Here is a 20,451-nt window from a genome sequence, read left to right on the forward strand (position 1 = left end):
ATGTAGTCATCAAGGGTACACAAGTGGGCCTTTGGCTTCAGAAGCGCATATCGATGATGTTTCGTTGAATGGTTCGCATGCTGACACTTGATGGCCCAGCATTGAAATCTGCAGCAATCTGCGGAAGGGGTGCACTTCTGTCACATTGAACGATTATCTTCAGTCGTCGTTGGTCCAATTATTGCAGGATCTTTCTCCAGCCACAGCAATGTCTAAGATTTGATGTTTTACCGGATTCTTGATTTTCATGGTGCACTCGTGAAATGGTCATACAGGAAGATCCCCACTTCATCACTACCTTGGAGATGTTGTTTCTCATCGCTCACGCACTGACTATAACACCACGTTCAAACTCAGTTAAATCCTGATCACCTGCCATTGTAGCAGCAGTAACCGATCTAACAACTGCGCCTTGTACTTGTCTTATTTAGGCGCTACTGACCACATCGCCATATGCTACCTGTTTACATATCTCTGTATTTGAATACACTTATCTATGTGTATGTGTGTAGAGCCGTTAGTGGCAGACTGCTCTGGTTCGAATGTATGACTTGCTAACTCTAATTACACTGCCAGGGATACACACGCTCTAGGTACGGAGAAGAGAAACTCTCCAATTCCAGGATGCTAAGTCCAGTCAACACACTGTTAGCTAACGAATAACTTATTACTAGGATAAAAAAATACCCGAAATCTACAGTTTGTAGATGTCCTGACAGGATTGTGGGAACGTATCAGAGCTGGAAGGTATAAACAAAGGTAGCAAAGCTCATCTGATAAGCAATAAGAGCATATACACTCCTGGCAATTGAAATAAGAACACCGTGAATTCATTGTCCCAGGAAGGTGAAACTTTATTGACGCATTCCTGGGGTCAGATACATCACATGATCACACTGACAGAACCACAGGCACATAGACACAGGCAACAGAGCATGCACAATGTCGGCACTAGTACAGTGTATATCCACCTTTCGCAGTAATGCAGGCTGCTATTCTCCCATGGAGACGATCGTAGAGATGCTGTATGTAGTCCTGTGGAACGGCTTGCCATGCCATTTCCACCTGGCGCCTCAGTTGGACCAGCGTTCGTGCTGGACGTGCAGACCGCGTGAGACGACGCTTCATCCAGTCCCAAACATGCTCAATGGGGGACAGATCCGGAGATCTTGCTGGCCAGGGTAGTTGACTTACACCTTCTAGAGCACGTTGGGTGGCACGGGATACATGCGGACGTGCATTGTCCTGTTGGAACAGCAAGTTCCCTTGCCGGTCTAGGAATGGTAGAACGATGGGTTCGATGACGGTTTGGATGTACCGTGCACTATTCAGTGTCCCCTCGACGATCACCAGTGGTGTACGGCCAGTGTAGGAGATCGCTCCCCACACCATGATGCCGGGTGTTGGCCCTGTGTGCCTCGGTCGTATGCAGTCCTGATTGTGGCGCTCACCTGCACGGCGCCAAACACGCATACGACCATCATTGGCACCAAGGCAGAAGCGACTCTCATCGCTGAAGACGACACGTCTCCATTCGTCCCTCCATTCACGCCTGTCGCGACACCACTGGAGGCGGGCTGCACGATGTTGGGGCGTGAGCGGAAGATGGCCTAACGGTGTGCAGGACCGTAGCCCAGCTTCATGGAGACGGTTGCGAATGGTCCTCGCCGATACCCCAGGAGCAACAGTGTCCCTAATTTGCTGGGAAGTGGCGGTGCGGTCCCCTACGGCACTGCGTAGGATCCTACGATCTTGGCGTGCATCCGTGCGTCGCTGCGGTCCGGTCCCTTGTCGACGGGCACGTGCACCTTCCGCCGACCACTGGCGACAACATCGATGTACTGTGGAGACCTCACGCCCCACGTGTTGAGCAATTCGGCGGTACGTCCACCCGGCCTCCCGCATGCCCACTATACGCCCTCGCTCAAAGTCCGTCAACTGCACATACGGTTCACGTCCACGCTGTCGCGGCATGCTACCAGTGTTAAAGACTGCGATGGAGCTCCGTGTGCCACGGCAAACTGGCTGACACTGACGGCGGCGGTGCACAAATGCTGCGCAGCTAGCGCCATTCGACGGCCAACACCGCGGTTCCTGGTGTGTCCGCTGTGCCGTGCGTGTGATCATTGCTTGTACAGCCCTCTCGCAGTGTCCGGAGCAAGTATGGTGGGTCTGACACACCGGTGTCAATGTGTTCTTTTTTCCATTTCCAGGAGTGTACTTATGGGCAAAATATCAGAGCAGCAGCAGAAATAAACTCTGTACACATGTCAACTCCCTGTTGCAGAGCCTTACACGGTAGAGTGGAAATCAAATGAACATGTAGAACTCCGCCAGACAGTTTCTGTCAAGTGCATCGCTACATGAGTTTGCAGACAAGCTCTCTAATGTGTCGTAGCTGTACACAGAATTTTGTCCAGACTTCAAGTTTTCAATCTGCATGGTTCTTTGAGCCCCATCTAGGTACAATGCGAGTGTGGCTATACTTTTCATGATCTTTCCATCCAAAATGCCTGCTTGTAGACCTGAAAGAGGGAAATTCTTAGGATTTTTTACTAGGCCCGTGTATAGGAAACGGAAATATCCTCATGTAAAATCAAACAACGCGTGGGTATGACAGCAATATGACGTATGAAAAACTATCGAAAAAGATATGGAAAATGACATAAAATCGGTAAAAATCGAGGACAACCAGGAATAATTATAGCAAATTGACGATAAACACGTAAAATTGAGGGAAATACGACGAAGTGTGTAAAATTGCGAAAACCTAACAAAATTATGTAAATTGAATGAGAATACATAAAATTATACATACAGTATCATCAAATGTGGGAATTGAGGTCAGCTTGGGTACCTAGACATTCAAGGCCAAGGAAAGCTTAAAGATTACACCCAGTCTGCATTGGGTTTTAACCCTCCCCCTCCTCCTGTAAAATATTTGGTTTTCCTAACACATACTTCAACAAAGGCGACATAAGTTTTACACAGAGGCGCTGTATTAAAACAGGCGAAACATTTATCCCAATCCAGAACTATTCTCACACATGCAGTCGAATATAGATATTACTGAATTACAGTTGGTTCTCACAAGCAATGTTCTTTAAGTGTTAAGGAGAAGAATCAATGTGTTTATCAGACATAATCCATTCCCAGAGTGTTCCGTAGGAAAGTGGACTGATGCCACATATATCCACGTTAATAGTTTGAGGACGACGTACTCTACAAACATGGAGTTAGGATGAAGTTGCTATATAATCTACACATAAGCAAAACTACCTAACATCAGACCAGGACTTCTGTGTGCAAGAGAAATGCTATCAGTACCGTGGTGATACTACTGTAAACAGCAGTAAGACTGTTACAGCTCCTTTGGCTACTGATCATGTTGTTTACTCCCTTGTAAAAATTTGCTGCTTCTTCGCATGCCTTTTCATGCAGCAGGGTGTGAGTGGTAACTATCGAAAATAATCTCGTTTTCTCCTCACTATTTCCTAGTGAGGCACAGCTGTATCTGTCAAAACCGCTACTACTACTTATAATAAGCAGGACAGATGCAGGAAGTGTGATGGAGGTTACATACATTCCCCACTGAAAAAAGATGTATAAAATTCGTCCATTTCCTAAGAGACACAACAGCAGTCTCCCACCTTCTTTCTAGTTGGTTTACAAGCAGCTCAAGAGGTGCATATACACTGACGATGCCTTTGTAGTGAGGACCAGCTTGGTCACTTCCTAGGACACCAGAAGAGCGTAGAAGGAAGTAATTGCATCATTTCAAAGTTTGTCACTGTAATGATAGGGGTTGGAAACTTGCAGGGTGGTTGTATGTCTGATGTTGGACAGATATCTCTTGCATTAGAGTATTAAGGGCATTGCATTCTGCACGACTAATACTTCAGAAACCATATGACTTTAGCAAGATAGCATATTTAAGTGCAGAACAATATTGCCATAGGAGTGTGTTCATGCACTACAGTCATTTCTCTTGTGCCAATACCTTCTTGGTACAGCCTACATGCATTGGACTAATACTCCAGAATTGATAGAGTTGATTTACATGAAGTGTTTCAAATTGTATCTGTCTGGAGCTTTATGTACAAACCACACATTTCATCTTAACCATCTGCTATATCACCACATCACTCATGTCTATTGTACACCGATAAGGGGTGCTAACCTCTATATGCATGCATATGGGGAGATCTTGTGAGCTTGGATGGGTGCCATGGGTAAAATTGGTGCAGAATGGTCTTCGCTGAACAGCTGTTACAAAAACAGCTCGCTCTGTTCCTTTATGAGACATGGGTGATGATTTGGGTTGAGGGGGCGCTCGACATCATGGTCATTAGCGCCCTGACGAAAATTCAACTTGCAAAACTCATGGGTGGGGACGAAGGCTGTCCCCACATTCGGAGCAGTTTTAACGTATTAAAGTCTGCCGCCCTTCCCCACCAGTTTAGGGATGGGGCCTGACCATTCACAAAATTTCACCACTCTTGTAACACTGGTCTCGGTATCTGCGAGGATGGTAGGCAGATCTCCAGCGAGACCGAGGGCTGCCCTAATATCAGTATACAGGGCACATGTAGCCACAATATGCTGAACTGAAAGAGCCACGCCACAAACTTCACAGAATGGTGTATCCTCCCGCTGGAGAGGGAAGCTATGTGTGAAAGGGCTATGCCTGATGTGCAGTATGGTAAGAAAAACCTCCTTCCAGCAGCGAGGCTGACATGAAGTCAGCCAAGCCTTTGTGGTCGATTTGAGCGACCACAGTTTGTTGTCTATCGCCTGTAACCATTCAGTCTCCCACTGACGCATGATCCATCTGTCAGAAAATGAGATAATGGCGTGCACCATCATGCTTCCTTGGCAGCTTTGTCAGCCATGTTGTTATCCTGTATCCCAATGTGGCCCGGTACCCAACAAAAGATCACCTCGTTTCCACGGTGTTGGAGCCACTGTAAGGAGTCATGGATGAGCTCAATCAGCGGGTCTACCGGATACATTTGGTGAAGTGTCTGCAGTGCACTAAGAGTCGGAACAGACAAGAAAACTCGTACGGTGATGTCTGTGAGCCCTCTCCAGTGCCTTCAAAATGCCATATAACTCGCATCATAATTTGTAAATTGTTCTGGAACATGCACTTCAAAAACCCTATCAGGGACAACCGCAGAACAACCGAGAGCATTCCCCTGCTGGGATCCATTTGTATAAATAACGATAAAACTATGGTACATACATAAAATAAACGAAAACAAAGTTGTAAAAACCAAATCTGGAGTACAACTTTTCGTGTACTGTGTCAATCTTAAAATCACTTTGGGCCTCTGAAGTTACCAAGGCGGCAGTGCGTTCCATCCCTGGGTGTGTATTTTCATGCCTGAGAGATCCAGATCTTTGAGACAGTCTGTAGCACGTATACCAAATGGCTGGGTCGCTTGGGGCCGATTCCTGAACAGTCGTTCGAAGGTGGGTTGTATCACTTAACTACATGCCAATGACTGAAGTGACGCTGAGATTTTCAGCGCCTGTCGAGCCAAAAGGATACATCGCCGAATCCAGAGTGGTGGTTCACCAGCCTCTGCACACAGACTCTGAACTTGGCTGGTCCGAAAGACAGACTGCATCTAACATCCGGAGGTAGGAAGAACAGGCCGACCCTTAGACCACGCTGCCATAGTCTAAGCGTGATCGAACAAATGCCCTATAAAACTGCAGGAGGCGGGACCTGTCAGCTCCCCATGTTTTTCCGCCAAGGCATTTCAAAATGTTCAACAACCGGAAGCCCTTTGTTCGTAGGTCTTTCAGGTGAGGGAGCCATGTTAATTTCGAGTCAAATAATAAAAACAAAAAGCGCACAGTGTCCTGAAAACTTAAAATACGGTCTCCCATTGTAAGCTCTGGTTGATTAAAACTCCGAAAAGCACGATTATAATTGACACACATAGTCTTCTCAGGTGACAACCAAAAACCTGTCTGGGCTCAGGGTTCCAGCCTCCTAATTGTCAGCAGTACCTGCCTCGTCGTCGTCGTAAGATCAGAGGAAGAGTAGAAGATTGCAAAGTCATCCACAAACAAAAAGCTTTTGACAGGGCTCCTGAATGTGGAAGAAATGCCATTGATAGCGATGGGAAACAATGTGACACTGAGGACACTGCCCTGGGGCACACCATTCTCCTGAACATAGCAATCAGACTTGGCACCGCCAATGCGATAAAGAAAACGCCGGTCCTCGAGAAAGGATTGGATCAGAAGCGGCAGGCGTCCACATAGTTCCCATTCATGAAGTTGGCAAAGGATGTTGTACCTCCAAGTAGTGTCATATGCTTTTTCGAGGTCATAAAACACACAAACTGAATGGTTTTGGCGTAAGAAGGACTCCTGTATCGCCGTCTCCTGTACCATTAAGTTGTCAAGAGTGGAAACCTTAGCGCCTGAAACCGCACTGGGAGCGGCTCAGGTGGCCTCGTTGACTCAAGGAGCCAGATGAGGCGGCGGCTGATCATGCGTTCAAGTCTTACCCATACAACTGGTAAGGGCGACACTCCGATAACTGTTAGGGGGAAATAAAATTGCCTCCTGCCAAGTCGTGGGGTACTGTCCATCAAACCAGATCTGATTGAAACAAGCGAGAAGCTGACCTTTCACTTCAGGGCACAGATGACAAAGCATGGTATAATGTATCTCATCAGGTCCTGGAGCAGTGTCTCTGGCTGTAGATAATGCTGATTCCAGTTCCCACATGGAGAATGGAAGGTTGTAGATTTCCTCATTATGCGAGAAGAAATTGAGCTTCCTCATCTCTGCAGTCCGACGGAATACCTGAACAGCAGGACTTTGTCTGGATGACGTAACAGTAAAGAAGTGTTCAGCTAAAAGTGAGTCATGTCTTCTGGTGTGTCCACCAAGAACCCATTATTTGATAAGGCAGTAAGGGGATGTGGATTACCCTTGCCTGAAATCCGTCTTATTGATTCCCAAACGTGCAGAGCGGAAGTGGACCGATTAATGGAAGTCGTGAATTCCCTGCAGGAAGCCCTCTTCCGTTCTTTGATCACTCGCCTTGCATGTGCTCTCGCAGACCTGAAGGTATGAAGATTGTTTGTAGTTGCACACTGTTTGAAGTTCCGTAGAGCTGTCCATCTGGCCCTGGTGGCCAATCGACAGTTGTCATTCCGCCAAGGTACAGGCCGTCGTCTGAGGTAGTTACTAGACGTGGGGATGGACTCTGCAGTAGCTCATTGGATCTCATGAGTGATATGGGCCACCGCCTCCTGTGCACAATCATTTTGTTCAAAAATAGACTGTCGACTGTATTGTAAACAATTTGGCCTTTGTATCACGCACCTGCATGGTCTCCTGATGGCCACCGTCCTAGTCAGCAGACGGATCCACACTAGGAAGTGCTCACTAGAATGTAAATCTGGAGCCACTTCCCACTGAACTGAGTCTGCAATAGCTGGGGAACAAAAACAAAGAACAATACCTGAAAAAGACCCTGTAGCTGTGGAAATGTGAGTCACCTGACTAGCGTTAATAAGGCAGACATTCTCAGAATGGACAAGTCGCGCGATCATCCGATCCCTGGAGCAAGTAGTAGCTGAGCCCTGCAGGATATTGTAGGGCACTGAAGCCCCCCCCCCCCGCCACCCCCCCCCCCCCCCCAGGGAGGAATGGGCGTGGGAGTGCCTGGAAGAGGTCTGCCAGTGCGTCTGCATCCAAAGCGTCATCGGGGGGCAGGTACAAAGAACACACCATGATAGTGTGTGTGATTCGGGTTGAAGGGACCAAACAGCAAGGTCATCATTCCCTTGTTTCAAAGGTGGTCCATTCGGGCAGATTTATATCTCAGAACAGTCATAATGATAAAAGGCAAAAAGCTAAAAAACGTACAAGTGCTGTCGTATTGTCAATGGTGAAAACAAAAGGAGGGAAGTCAGCAAGTGGGTAGCCACAGGGCTACGCTAGAGGCAGGAAATATCCCATCTCTGATGCAGTACAGGAGAGACCACCTGCTATTCGAAAGCGTTCAACCACTAGGATGTAAAAGTGTGTATTGTAAAAGGAGACTAACCAAATCTAAAAAGCGATAAAAACAGAGTAAAAGGGAGAGAAAAGAGAATCTTGGCCAAGGAAGGGAGTCAGGAATCTCCAAAAACAGCTTAAAATGGGAGACACCCAACCCTCACCGCCCTGCCCCTACTCCAGAGGGAGATTAAAAACCTTAGAAATGAAAATAAAAACCACTTTCACAGAGGAAACTGAGAACCAGTTCAACCATCCGGGAATCATTGGCCAATATTAAAGGTAAAGTGCAGGGAAATCCGAATGTAGTACACAGAGCCAAAAGGAGGGGGCATTCCACCAAACTGTGGGCTACCGACTGGAATGCTCCACAACCACAAAGTGGGGGTTGCTCATTACGCAAAAGAAAACCATGGGTCAGCCTCGTATGGCCGATGTGGAGACGACACAGGGTGGCCGACTCCTTTCGGGAGAGGCGGAAGGAAGAACGCCATGGGACAGGTGTCACCTTAATCAAACGAAGTGTATTAGCCAGGGAGGTAGCCTTCCAGGAGTTGGCCCATGATTGTGCGCAGTGTGATTTGGTATGAAGCCCTAAATCCGCCGCAGGAGGGGTTACAGAGAAGGGGGGATAAGTGACTGCTCCCCTAGCCAAACGATCAGAAAGCTCATTACCTGGGATGCCCACATGGCCAGGGAGCCAAAGGAAGTCAACAGAACAAGCAGCATGGCGAAGATCAGCGAAACAGTCAAGGATGGCCGAGACCAAGGGCTGGCGGGAAAAACACTGATCAATAGCCTGAAGGCCATTCATTTAGTCCGTACATAACAAAACGGGGTTGAGTTGGGACTGTTTAATTAAGGCCTGGGAAACTGCCATCAATTCTGTAGTAAGCACCCCACATACAGTTGGCAGGAGATGATTTTCCGTGCCATCAGAGGACGCAAAGGCATAGCCCACATGATCAGCAGATTTAGAGCCATCAATGTAAAAAACAACAGCATCCCGAAACTCTCATAAAATTCGGCGGGAAAAACAACGGAACACCATCCACCATTGGGGGAACAGAATCTTTCGGACGTCGGCGGAGATCCATCCGAATCCAGGACCGAGGAAATAACCAGGGGAGGGGGGCGGGTGCTGGGGACGGAACATAGGAGACAGGACAAAGAAGGAAGCTGAAAATCACGGCGAAGAGACGCAAGGTGGAGCCCAACTGGTAAACCCGGGAATCAGGTGGGTGACGTCCTTGGTCTGGGAACAGGATAGAACAGGGAGAATGAGTGGGAGACGAATGGACAGAGATTGCATAAGAAAACAGAAGCTGGGACCGCTGAACAGAAAGGGAGGGGATCCCAGCTTCAACTAGGAGACTATCAACAGGGCTAGTAGGGAAGGCACCGGTGACCAAACAGATACCAAGATGGTGGACCGGATTCAGGAGGTGCAGTGTGGAAGGAGCAGCCGAACCATAAACTTGACAACCATAGTCCAAACAAGACAGCATTAAGACCCGATAAAGGCGGAGAAGAGTGGACTGATCCGCACCCCAAGAGGTGTGGGCAAGGAAGCGAAGGTCACTGAGTTTACGGAAACATCCTATCTTCAGAAGTCTGATATGAGGGAGCCAAGTGAGCTTGTTGTCGAAAAGAAGACCCGGGAAACGAAAATGTGGGACCACAGGTAATCGTTGTGCATCGAGGTAGAGCTCCAGATCGGGGTGGACCGTAGTACAGCGACAGAAGTGGACTACCCGCGATTTTAAAGGAGAAAATTGAAACCCATGCGAGAGGGTCCATGCAGAGGCACGCCGTATAGCATCCTGGAGCTGCCACGCTGCAGAGGCCATCGAAGAGGAATTAACCAAAATGCAGAATTCATCCAAATACACAGCAGGGTTGACCAAAGGACCGAAGGAGGCCACTAGTCCATCTACAGCAATGAAGAAAGGAAGTACAGTCAATACAGAACCCTGTGGGATGCCATTCCCCTGATTCCATGAAGAACTAAAGGAACTGGAAGATAAAAATCGGGAGTGGTCCCCGAAGACTCCACTCATGAAGTATAAGTAAGATATGATGGCTCCCAGCTGTGTCATAGGCCTTGCAAAGGTCGAAAAATGCTGCAACCAAATAGCGGCGGTGGGAAAAAGCCGCCGAACTGCGGATTCCAAGGAAAGTAACTGATCGATCGGAGACCGTCCCTCTCGGAAGCCACACTGGTAAGGGGAATGTAGATCCCTAGATTCGAGGACCCAATTGAGCCGACGGGCTACCATCTGTTCAAGTAACTTGCAACCAACGTTTGTCAGACTAATTGACCGATAGCCTTCGACCAACAGGGGGTTCTTACCAAGCTTAAGGACGGGAACCACGATGCTATCCCTCCACTGAGAAGGGAAGTCACCCTGGAGCCAAATACGGTGAAGCACCCAAAGAAAATATTGTCGTTGTGGAGCACTGAGATGTTGAAGTAAGTGGTTACGAATGGAGTCTGGCCCAGGGGCCGTATCATGAGAAGAAGAAAGTGCGGAAAGAAGTTCCCATTCAGTAAAAGGTTCATTGTAAGATTCTGATTTCCAAGGGCTAAAACATAAGACGGAAGCTTCGGCCCGCTGTTTCTGGTGAAGGAAAGCAGCCAGATAGAAGGTTGATGCTGACGCTGTTGCACAATGGGTCGCAAGATGTACCACGAGAATCAATGGGTCCATGCAAAGACCATCTGGGAGGGCAAGGCCCGGGAGGTTAGACTGCCAGTGGCAACCTTAGAGAAACTGAATTGTTGCCCATACCCATGATATAGGGACAGTAGAACCGAGGGAAGAAACAAAGCGTTACCAACAAGCTCGTTTGCTCCATTTGGTTAAGTAACGGGCTTTGGCGCGAAGGCGTTTAAAGGTAATAAGATTGACAGTGGATGGGTGCCTCTTAAGGTGTTTCAAAGCTTGACGGCGACCACGGATGGCAATGGCAATGGCTGTACTCCACCATGGGACGTGCCGGCGGTGAAATGGTGAATATGAGCTTTGGATAGCAAGGCTAGCGGTGCGAACAATTTTATCAGACATGTCACGCAGGACGTCATCAATACAACCTGACAAAGAGGGAGAAAAAACGACCTGTGCAGTATATAGAGGCCAATCGGTGCGTTGGAAAGACCATCAAGGCAACCTGTCCATCGGGGAGCGGGAAGGGAGCTAGAGAATCAACGGGAAATGGTCACTATCACAAACGTCGTCGTGTGGCGACCAGTGTAATGAAGGGAGGAGGGAGGGAGAAGAAATAGAATGATCAATGGCAGAAAAGGTACCATGACTGGCACTGAAATAGGTAGGGGAGCCATCATTAAGAAGGTACAAGTCATGGTCTGCAAGAAACTAGTCTGTGAGAAGACCCCAACTAGATGTAAATGCACTGCCCCACAAGGGATGATGAGCATTAAAATCTCCGAGGAGGAGGAAGGGAGGAGGAAGTTGCTGAAGAAGGGCAGTTAAGGCAGCAAGTGTAAGAGTCCTGTCAGGACGCAGATAAAGATTGCAAACTGTGACACCAGAATCCAGGTGGACCCTAACAGCAACTGCTTCCAATGTAGTTTGAAAATGAATCCACATGCTAGCAACGTATATATGGATCAACATACAAACACCACCAGAGGCCTGCAGGGGGCCAACCGGATTGCGACAGAAAGCATGGAACCATGGAGGGTCGTTGAGTGACCATCAGTAAAATGAGATTCCTGTAGAACCACACAAGCTTCAGAGTAAAACGAAATAAGGGATTGCAGCTCCGGAAGGTGACTGTAATATCCAATAAAATTGCATTGGATAACCACAGAACGATGATTCAAATGGGGTGGTGGTGGTGAACAGGCTAAAGCCAGTCATGATACAGGGTCACCATCCATCACTGACAAGGAGGGGGCGACATCCATGAACAGCAGGTCACAGTCAGGTTGTGAAGGTGGGATGGGACCTCTGGCGACACCAGAGGCTCCTTGTCCCGGGACTTATGTTTCTTCTTCTTCTCTGTTTGAGATCGAGGAAGGCTGCGCTGCAAAATGAGCCAGCTGCAGCAAGATCTGGCAACAGAAAGAGAGCGGGCGACTGGGGGAGCCACATACCGTGGTTCTTGTGTTCGTCGTGTGGCAGCAGACCTTTGGCCTGGAGGGTGCTGGAAGGGGGCTCCTGGCAGGGGCGCTCTTGACCAGCAGACGCCAAAGAAGTTGGACACTTCTCCGGCTAGGAAGCAGGAGCAGCGCCTGGAGGGAGGATGTGGGAACTGCAGGGAGGGGGAGAGGAGAGGGGTTCGGGACTAGGGTAAGGAAGGGGGATGAAAGGGTGAAGACGTAACTAAAGCATAGCGAGACATCACTGACACAAGATGAAGACGTTCATACCTTTTAAGAGCCTCAGTGTAGATTAGACGATGAAGGGACTTATACCCCTGTATCTTCTTTTCCTTTTTATAAGCCGGGCAATCTGGTGAATGTGGTGAATGATTGCCATGACAATTAACACCCACGGGAGGGGGAACACAGGAACTCCCCTCATGGAGAGGACAACCACAGTCACCACAGAAAGGTGTCTGCGAACAGTGGGAAGACATGTGTCCAAAATACAAGCACTTAAAACATCGCATAGGTTGTAGGCTGTACGGCTTCATGTCACATCAATAAACCATAATCTTGATCTCCTCAGCAGAGAGGGTATCCCCTTCAAAAGCCAGTATAAAGGCACCAGTATCAATGCATGTGATTGTCCTTTGGGCACTTCTGAACACGCCGAACAAAGTGAACACCCCTCCTTCCCAGATTGTCCCTAAGTTCCTCATCAGTTTAAAGGATGAGGTCCCTATGAAAAATTACACCTTGAACCATATTCAAAGACTGGTGGGGCGGTAATGGACACAGGAATTGGGTCAAGATGGTCACAGGCACGACGGGCCACAGACTGGGCAGTTGAAGCAGTTTTGATCAACAACGAACCTGACCGCATCTTGCTCAGAGAGTCCACTTCGCCAAACTTGTCTTCAATGTGTTCCACAAAAAATAAAGGTTTGGTATTTGTGAAAGTATCCCCATCAGACCTGGTGCAAACCAGATGGCGGGGGAAAGGTTACGCCCATAGCCGACGAAGCTGATCCTCCTCCCAGGGGGTAGCCATGGAAGGGATGACTGAAGGGGTAGAAGAAGCAGCGCTAAAAGAATCATTTCCAGCCAAAGAGACGGCCATAGAAGAACAGCCAGAGTTCTGGACCATATACATTTCATTTGCATAGTGTCCACCCTGATACCACCCACTCCGATCAGGGGCTCTCCCCATGGGCACCACCCAGGCACAGCAAGGGCCTGCTGGCACGGCAGCCATTGCCGGGAGTTCCGATGTCCAGGATGACAAGCAAGCACTCCTAGGCTTACATGAGGAGGTCACAGCTCAGGTATCAGAAGTGTGATCCCTGTGTTTTCAGGGGGCTCAACCAAAAGGTTACATAGCGACCCCACCACACAGGCTGGCTACCATGCCGGCTATGGACCCTAGCATCAGACAACGATATGAAGGAAAAGATGGAAGGAACTAGGAGGGCACACGCCAGAGACACTAGGTAAGGTGCTCTTCCCCAACTGTTCTGTAATTTTGTGGATCCGCTCTTTTACCTCTTTTACATACTGGTGTCACTTGCAGTTTTTTCCAGCAGCTTGGGACTTTGTGCTGGGCGAGAGATTCGACATAAATGCAAGTCAAGTAAGGGGCCAATGCCGTAGAGTACTCTTTGTAAAATCGAACTGGGGTTCCATCAGGACCTGGCGACTTATTTGTTTTCAACTCTTTCAGCAGTTTCTCTACACAAGGGATGTTTACTACTATGTCCTCCATACAGCCGTCTGTGCGATGGTCAAACGATGATATGTTTGTACAATTCTCCTGCGTGAACGATTTCTTAATGGAAATTTAAAACTTCAGCCTTATTTTTATTTATTTATTTATTTATTTGTATTTCGACATAACTGTCATCAAGGAGTGTGACTTAATGAAATTTAAATTATTTACTTGAGACTTCAAATAGTCGTCAAGCCACAGTGAGTTTAGTTTAGTTATGTCATGTTCCGTAGATTATTTTCACGATTAATTAATCGATATGATGTGGAACAAGTCAGATTACAAGATATATATACACACATGAATAGTGCTAATATTAAGATTACTGAAATTTTCAATTCTACACATGCAACTACATTTAGAGGTACATTTTTTTTACCAGTTCTGGAACAGAAACTCGTCCATGGAATAGAAGGAGTTGTCCAAAAGAAACGATTTTAACCTATATTTAAAACTTGATCTGCTACCAACCAGACGCTTTATGTTGTTAGGCAAATGATCAAAGATTTTGGTGCTGAATAATGTACTCCTCTTTGAGCAACTGACAGCTTCAATAACAGATAGGAAAGGTCATTTTTTCCTCTAGTGTTGTACGTATGAACATCACTGTTCTTCGCGAATTCAGATGGATTATTTATAAAGAATTTCATTAGGGAATATATTAACTCTGGTGATGCAGTTAAAATACCTAATTCTTTGAATAGGTGCCTACATGATGTCCTTGAGTGAACACCATTAATTATTCTCACTGTTCTCTTTTATGCAATCAATACTTTATGTCTAAATGGTGAGTTACCCCAGAAAACTATTCCATTAGACATTACTGAGTGGAAATGTGCAAAGCACGTTAGGAGGCTGATCTGTTTATTACCAAGACTAGCGATTCTACGAAGAGCAAAAGAAGCTGAACTTAATTGTTTGAGAAGTTCAGTATTATGCTACTTCCAGTTCAAGTTGTCATAAATATGAACACCCAAAAATTTGGAGAAATCTGCTCTGTTAACTGAGCCCTGTTCATATGCTACATCAATTGTCGGCATGACTCTATTCGGTGTACAGAACTGGATATAGTGAGGTTTCTTAACATTAAAGGATAGTCCATTTTCTCAGAACCACTTAATAATTCTTTGAAAGACATCCTTAACAGTATCTTCAGCGTCTTTTTCTAGAATGGGATTTATTATAACACTCTTGTCATCTTCAAAAAGTACTAGTTCTGCTTGCTGAACATTAAGTGAGAGGTCATTCACAATAAGGAACAGCAGAGGACCAAAAATTGAACCCTTTGGGACTCCCTTTGCGATAACTCCCCATTCACTAGAATTTACCACCCTCCCAACATTATTTGTGTTATTCAGTAACATAGTGAAATTTTTAAAAGGTTACATACCTAGTTTAGATACAGTGAGTCGTCGTTTTCAAATGTAATCACAAACCTGGAAAACCGCATAAATAATTGCAACCACACTTCTTTCAAATGTTGCGAAAATTGCGCTAAAACAAGTAAACTGAAACAAAAATTTATTATTACAGAGATATGTACAGAATATGCAATTAATACAAATTAATTACATCCGCAATGTACTGTGTAAATACAAAAGTACGACCATCACATGTAGTAGGGTGGTAAGGGGTGGAGGGGTGGGGGGGTGGGGGGGAGGGCAAGGGAGAGTAAACAAGTGATTCATATTGGATTTTTTGTCGTGACTTTGTTTCAGTTTACTTGTTTTAGCGTAATTTTCGCAACATTTGAAAGAAGTGTGGTTGCAATTATTAATGCGGTTTTCCAGGTTTGTGATTACATTTGAAAATGACGACTCACTGTATCTAAACTAGGTATGCAACCTTTTAAAAATTTCATTATTTTAGTGACTGTGACTTGACGACCGTTTGTGGTGTCAGTTAAACATTTTAAACTTGAGCTTTACTTTTGCTGTCTTCCATTGCCGCACCAGACAAACGCACGAATTTCTATTAATCTTTGCTTGTCGTCACTTCCGCGTTCTCTTTTGAACCGAGAGAGCAACAGCCTATGCTTCCTCAGAATTTTTTTAATTTTGTAATTAAACCTTGGTTGGTCTTGCCCGTCCTTAATCTACTCGTCTCATACTTCCCCAGAGTATGATTTACAGTCCGTTTAAACTTTGCCCATAATTCCTCTACGTCCATAGTACTGGAACTAAAGGGGGACTGATGACCTTAGCTGTTTAGTCCCCCTTAAACATCCCAACAACCACCACCACCACCACCACCACTGGAACTAAATAACGTCAGTTCATTGTCTAAGTGGGATGCTAACAGCTGTCTATCTGCTCTTTCTAGCAGAAATACTCTCCTAGCCTTCTTGATTGATTTATTAACTTTAGCAACCAAAGTCGCTATGATGACATCATAGTATTAATCCCTATCTCTATACTGACACCGTCGATTAGGTCAGGCCTGTTTCTATCTGCAAGGTTTAAAATACACTGGCGGAAAATAAAATCGCAGTACCAAAAAATAATTAATGTAGAGTAATGAAATTTCGGGAATACATTTGCCTAGGTAACATATTTCAGCGATTAATATTATAAGATCACTGGTTAATGTAAGCGCGAGATAAGAAATTGCAAATGTGAAATGCTGGTACATTAATAAACGGTGTAATCGCCAGACTGTTGAATACAAGCATGCAAACGTGCATGCACTGTGTTGTACAGGTGCAAGGTGTCAGTTTGTGGGGTGGAGTTCTACGCCTCTTGCTTTTACTCGGTCAGTACAGGGACGGTTTAATGCTGTTTGTCGATGACGATGAAGTTGTCGTCCAATGATGTCCTATATGCTCTCGATTGGAGACAGATATAGAGATCAAGCACGCCAAGGCAACATGTGGACACTCTGTAGAGCATGTTGGGTTGCAACTGTGGTATGCGGGCGAGCGTTATCCTTTAGGGCAGGGCTTCCCAACCTTTTCAGGTGGCGGACCGCCCTTCTTCAGGCGAAAATCCATGGCGGACCCCTAGTCAGTCAAGAGCACAGTAACTTTAAATTTCAGAGCGAACCCCATCGGAACTGAAAGCTTCTTAATGCTAGCGCCATGCTCCCAATAACCCCCCCTCCTCCTCCCCCCCCCCCCCCCGAAGTACCGAAGTATCAATAGTCTTTGGTTTAGAGATGAATGAAAACAACTTGAAATTAACGATCCAATTTGAATTCCCAGTGTATCCAGACACTTACTTGTGGATTTACTCCCTTTATTCAACACACTATAGCCTGATTAAAATTACTTGATAACTGACATTTCACACGTTGGAGCTGCCTTCCTCCAAGAGCAATTAACGTCACGTCCACTTGTGGTCTCTTCACTTCCACTGTTTGGCTACTGTTGTGTAAGGAGCATGCATATTTTGTAACCGTCATGTGTGTGTGTGTGTGTGTGTGTGTGTGTGTGTGTGTGTGTGTGTGTGTGGTTTTTCGTAAAATCTGAAGAAAAATGTTCAAATGTATGAAAAGTCTATGGGACTTAACTGCTGAGGTCATCAGTCCCTAGTCTTACACACTATTAACCTAAATTTAACTTCCGCTAAGGACAACATACACACACGCAAAATCCAATAGACGGATTATTTCAGCACCTGTTGTGTTGGCAGGTAGTGATCTGCACAATAAGAGGTCCTCCTCAAAACATCCAGAATATTTATAACGTACAAGAGCCAATAAAACTGCTAATCCTGCAACATCAGTCGATTCATCTATCTGCAGAGAATATGAATTGTGTTGGATGCGAGAAACAAGAGTGTCTTTCACATCATTTGACATGTCAACAATGCGTCTCTTGAGAGTATTGTTTGATAATGGCACCGAAGATACAAGCTTTACTGCCTTTTCATCTAGCATGCAAGAAACAATCATTAACACACGGCTTTGTGAGATTTTCTGCAATGGTATGAACTTTGCCTGTTTTTGCCACTCGATAACTAACCAAGAAAGAAGCTTTTAATGAATTTTCATTAATTGTTTTTGCATGAGTTTTCATGCAATGCTGAGAAGCAGCTAGTTCAGCACTCTTCCTTTTGAAAAAATCGATGTCTTTAGCCTGCAAATCCGGGTGAATACCTTCAAAATGACGGCGAAATTTTACTGGAACCATTGAACTGTTCGGAAGGACTCGCACACAAATTACATACTGAGCTTTACCCTCGTTTGTCTCCATAAAGCCCATTTCTAAATTGCTTTCGTTGCACTTACGCTTCTTGGTTATTCCACTTCCACAGGATATTGCAACCAATGGAGTACTTGCAGCGTTTTCACATAATAAATCCGGCTGTGGAGCTTCTTGTGATTGTTCTTCCTTTGGTCGTCCCCCCTCCTCATTCATTTCAACTGGAAACTTCCCTTGTTGTGAAGGCGATGGAGAAACTGCACCCTTCTTCAATGATCCTGACTTCAGCCACCGATCCATGTTAGTAGTAATAAACTTCTTATGAAATAGGTAGTGCACTGACAAAGCAAGTTTAACATTTAATGATGCCTGGGGCCGCATACGTGCCAGCGAGCGCTGTGATTGGTCGACAAAGCTCGCTCCGCGCGTGCGTAAAAGGTTTCAGCGCATCTATCGCCGTGAGCCGGCGCACAAACGACCCCCGTATTGTTGCGAAACAGTCGATCAGAGAAGCCACATTCCCCGGCACTAAACTGTGTATGCGTTCTCACTTAGGAACCGCAAAGGCTGCTTGGGAAAACGACCTGAAGTAAAAGTACATATGTTTTTCACACTAAAAAAAAGTGATGAATTAGATTTTCACATTTTTATTTAATAATTTTACTCATTTTACACGATTTGGTGGAAGGTGGCCGCGCTGTTCATGAGTGGCAACACAACAGGCTGACTCACCAGGCTGACGTACAAATTTTCAGTCAGAATACGTGGGATAGCCACGAGAATGCTGCTGATGTCATGCAAAATCGCACCCCAGACCATAACTCCAAGTGTAGGTTCAGCGTGTCTAGCACGGAGACAGATTGGTTGCAGGCCCTCAATTGGCCTCTTTCTTACCAACACACTGCCATCACTGGCACGGCGACAGAAACAGCTTTCATCAGAAAACACAACAGGCCTCCACCGCGCCCTCCAACGAGTTCTCACTTGACACCACTGAAGTCGCAAATGGCGGTGGTTTGCGGTCACTGGATACACTCTACAAGCTGTCTGGCTTGGAGCTGTCCTTGACGTAATCGATTTGTAACAATTCGTTGTGTCGCTGTGGTGCCAATTGCTACTCAAAGTGCTGCTGCAGATGCAGTACGATGCCCCAGAGCGACACGCCAAACATGATGGTCTTCCATCTCACGTGGCCGTCCGGAGCACCGTCTTCTTACGACCGTATATTCTCGTGACCACCTCTGCCAGCAATCATGTACAGTGGCTACATTCCTGACATGCTTTTTCTGCAATATCGCAGAACGAATATATCAGCTTACCACGTCCAATCTCAACGGTAACTAACACCCAAGAACTTTACAGCGAATATCTAAAGCAAATCTGATTTGCATCTTCACAATGGCTCTAGTAGTGCCACTCTTATGCGACTGGCACGAAACTGAAATAGGCATCATTTTTCAGATGTAGACACAAGCATACTAACTTTCGTTCATGTCGCATTACTCCTTCTTGGTGTTGCAATGTATTTCCACTGCGTGTGGGCTGTCGATCTAACTGCTGAAAACAGTTTTCGGAAAACGTGTTCAAAAGAGTATCACAAGACTGTCTGTCTGTACCCACTGCAATGAATCCATAAAAGTTCCAGTCTATAATCGGTAGGTTAAGGATGGTAGGTGATTTCAACAAAATGATGACGTTGAATTTGTGGGGCGCTCAACTGCGCAGTCATCAGTGCCCGATTTCATCAAAATGTACTGAGTGATATAGCTTTGCGAAGAACTTATTTACAGGTGTTATAAAAATGTGTGGTAGTGGCCGCTCAGAGATTAGGAATTATTGCGTGTTTTACTATTACATAGTACGTGGGAAGTAGAAAACTATTCATATGATCACGACGAAACCTGCCACACCAATAATATTTAATTAGTTATGCTTTGCTAGGAAACTATCATAGTCTGGCTACTTCGACAGCTGTAGTAGGTTGTTCCTTTAAACTGTTAGATGACATTGTTAAGACAATTTTTGTGGTATAAAATCAAGAACAAATTGAATCTTCCTGGCAGATTAAAACTGTGTGCCGGACCGAGACTCGAACTCGGGACCTTTGCCTTTTGCGGGCAAGTGCTCTACCAACTGAGCTACCCAAGCACGACTCACGGCCCGTCCTCACAGCTTTTACTTCTGCCAGTACCTCGTCTCCTACCTTCCAAACTTTACAGAAGCTCTCCTGCGAACCTGCAGAACCAGCACTCCTGAAAGAAAGAATATTGCGGAGACATGGCTTTTCCCAGCCTGGGGGATGTTTCCAGAATGACATTTTCACTCTGCAGCGGAGTGTGAGCTGATATGAAACTGACAGACTAAAACTGTATGCCGGACCGAGACTCGAAGAACTCGGGACCT

At 46.0% G+C, this 20,451-nt stretch overlaps 1 non-coding gene across 1 annotated transcript; it reads right to left on the bottom strand.

Moving 5' to 3' along the window:
- Positions 1–20,122: 20,122 nt before the first annotated feature.
- On the bottom strand, positions 20,123–20,197 carry Trnal-caa (transfer RNA leucine (anticodon CAA)). Its single transcript has one exon. It is a non-coding gene; the product is annotated as a tRNA-Leu (tRNA).
- Positions 20,198–20,451: the final 254 nt, after the last annotated feature.

Source organism: Schistocerca serialis, chromosome 3 (genome assembly GCF_023864345.2).
Source record: "Schistocerca serialis cubense isolate TAMUIC-IGC-003099 chromosome 3, iqSchSeri2.2, whole genome shotgun sequence".
In the NCBI taxonomy this organism is placed as follows: Eukaryota; Metazoa; Arthropoda; class Insecta; order Orthoptera; family Acrididae; genus Schistocerca; species Schistocerca serialis.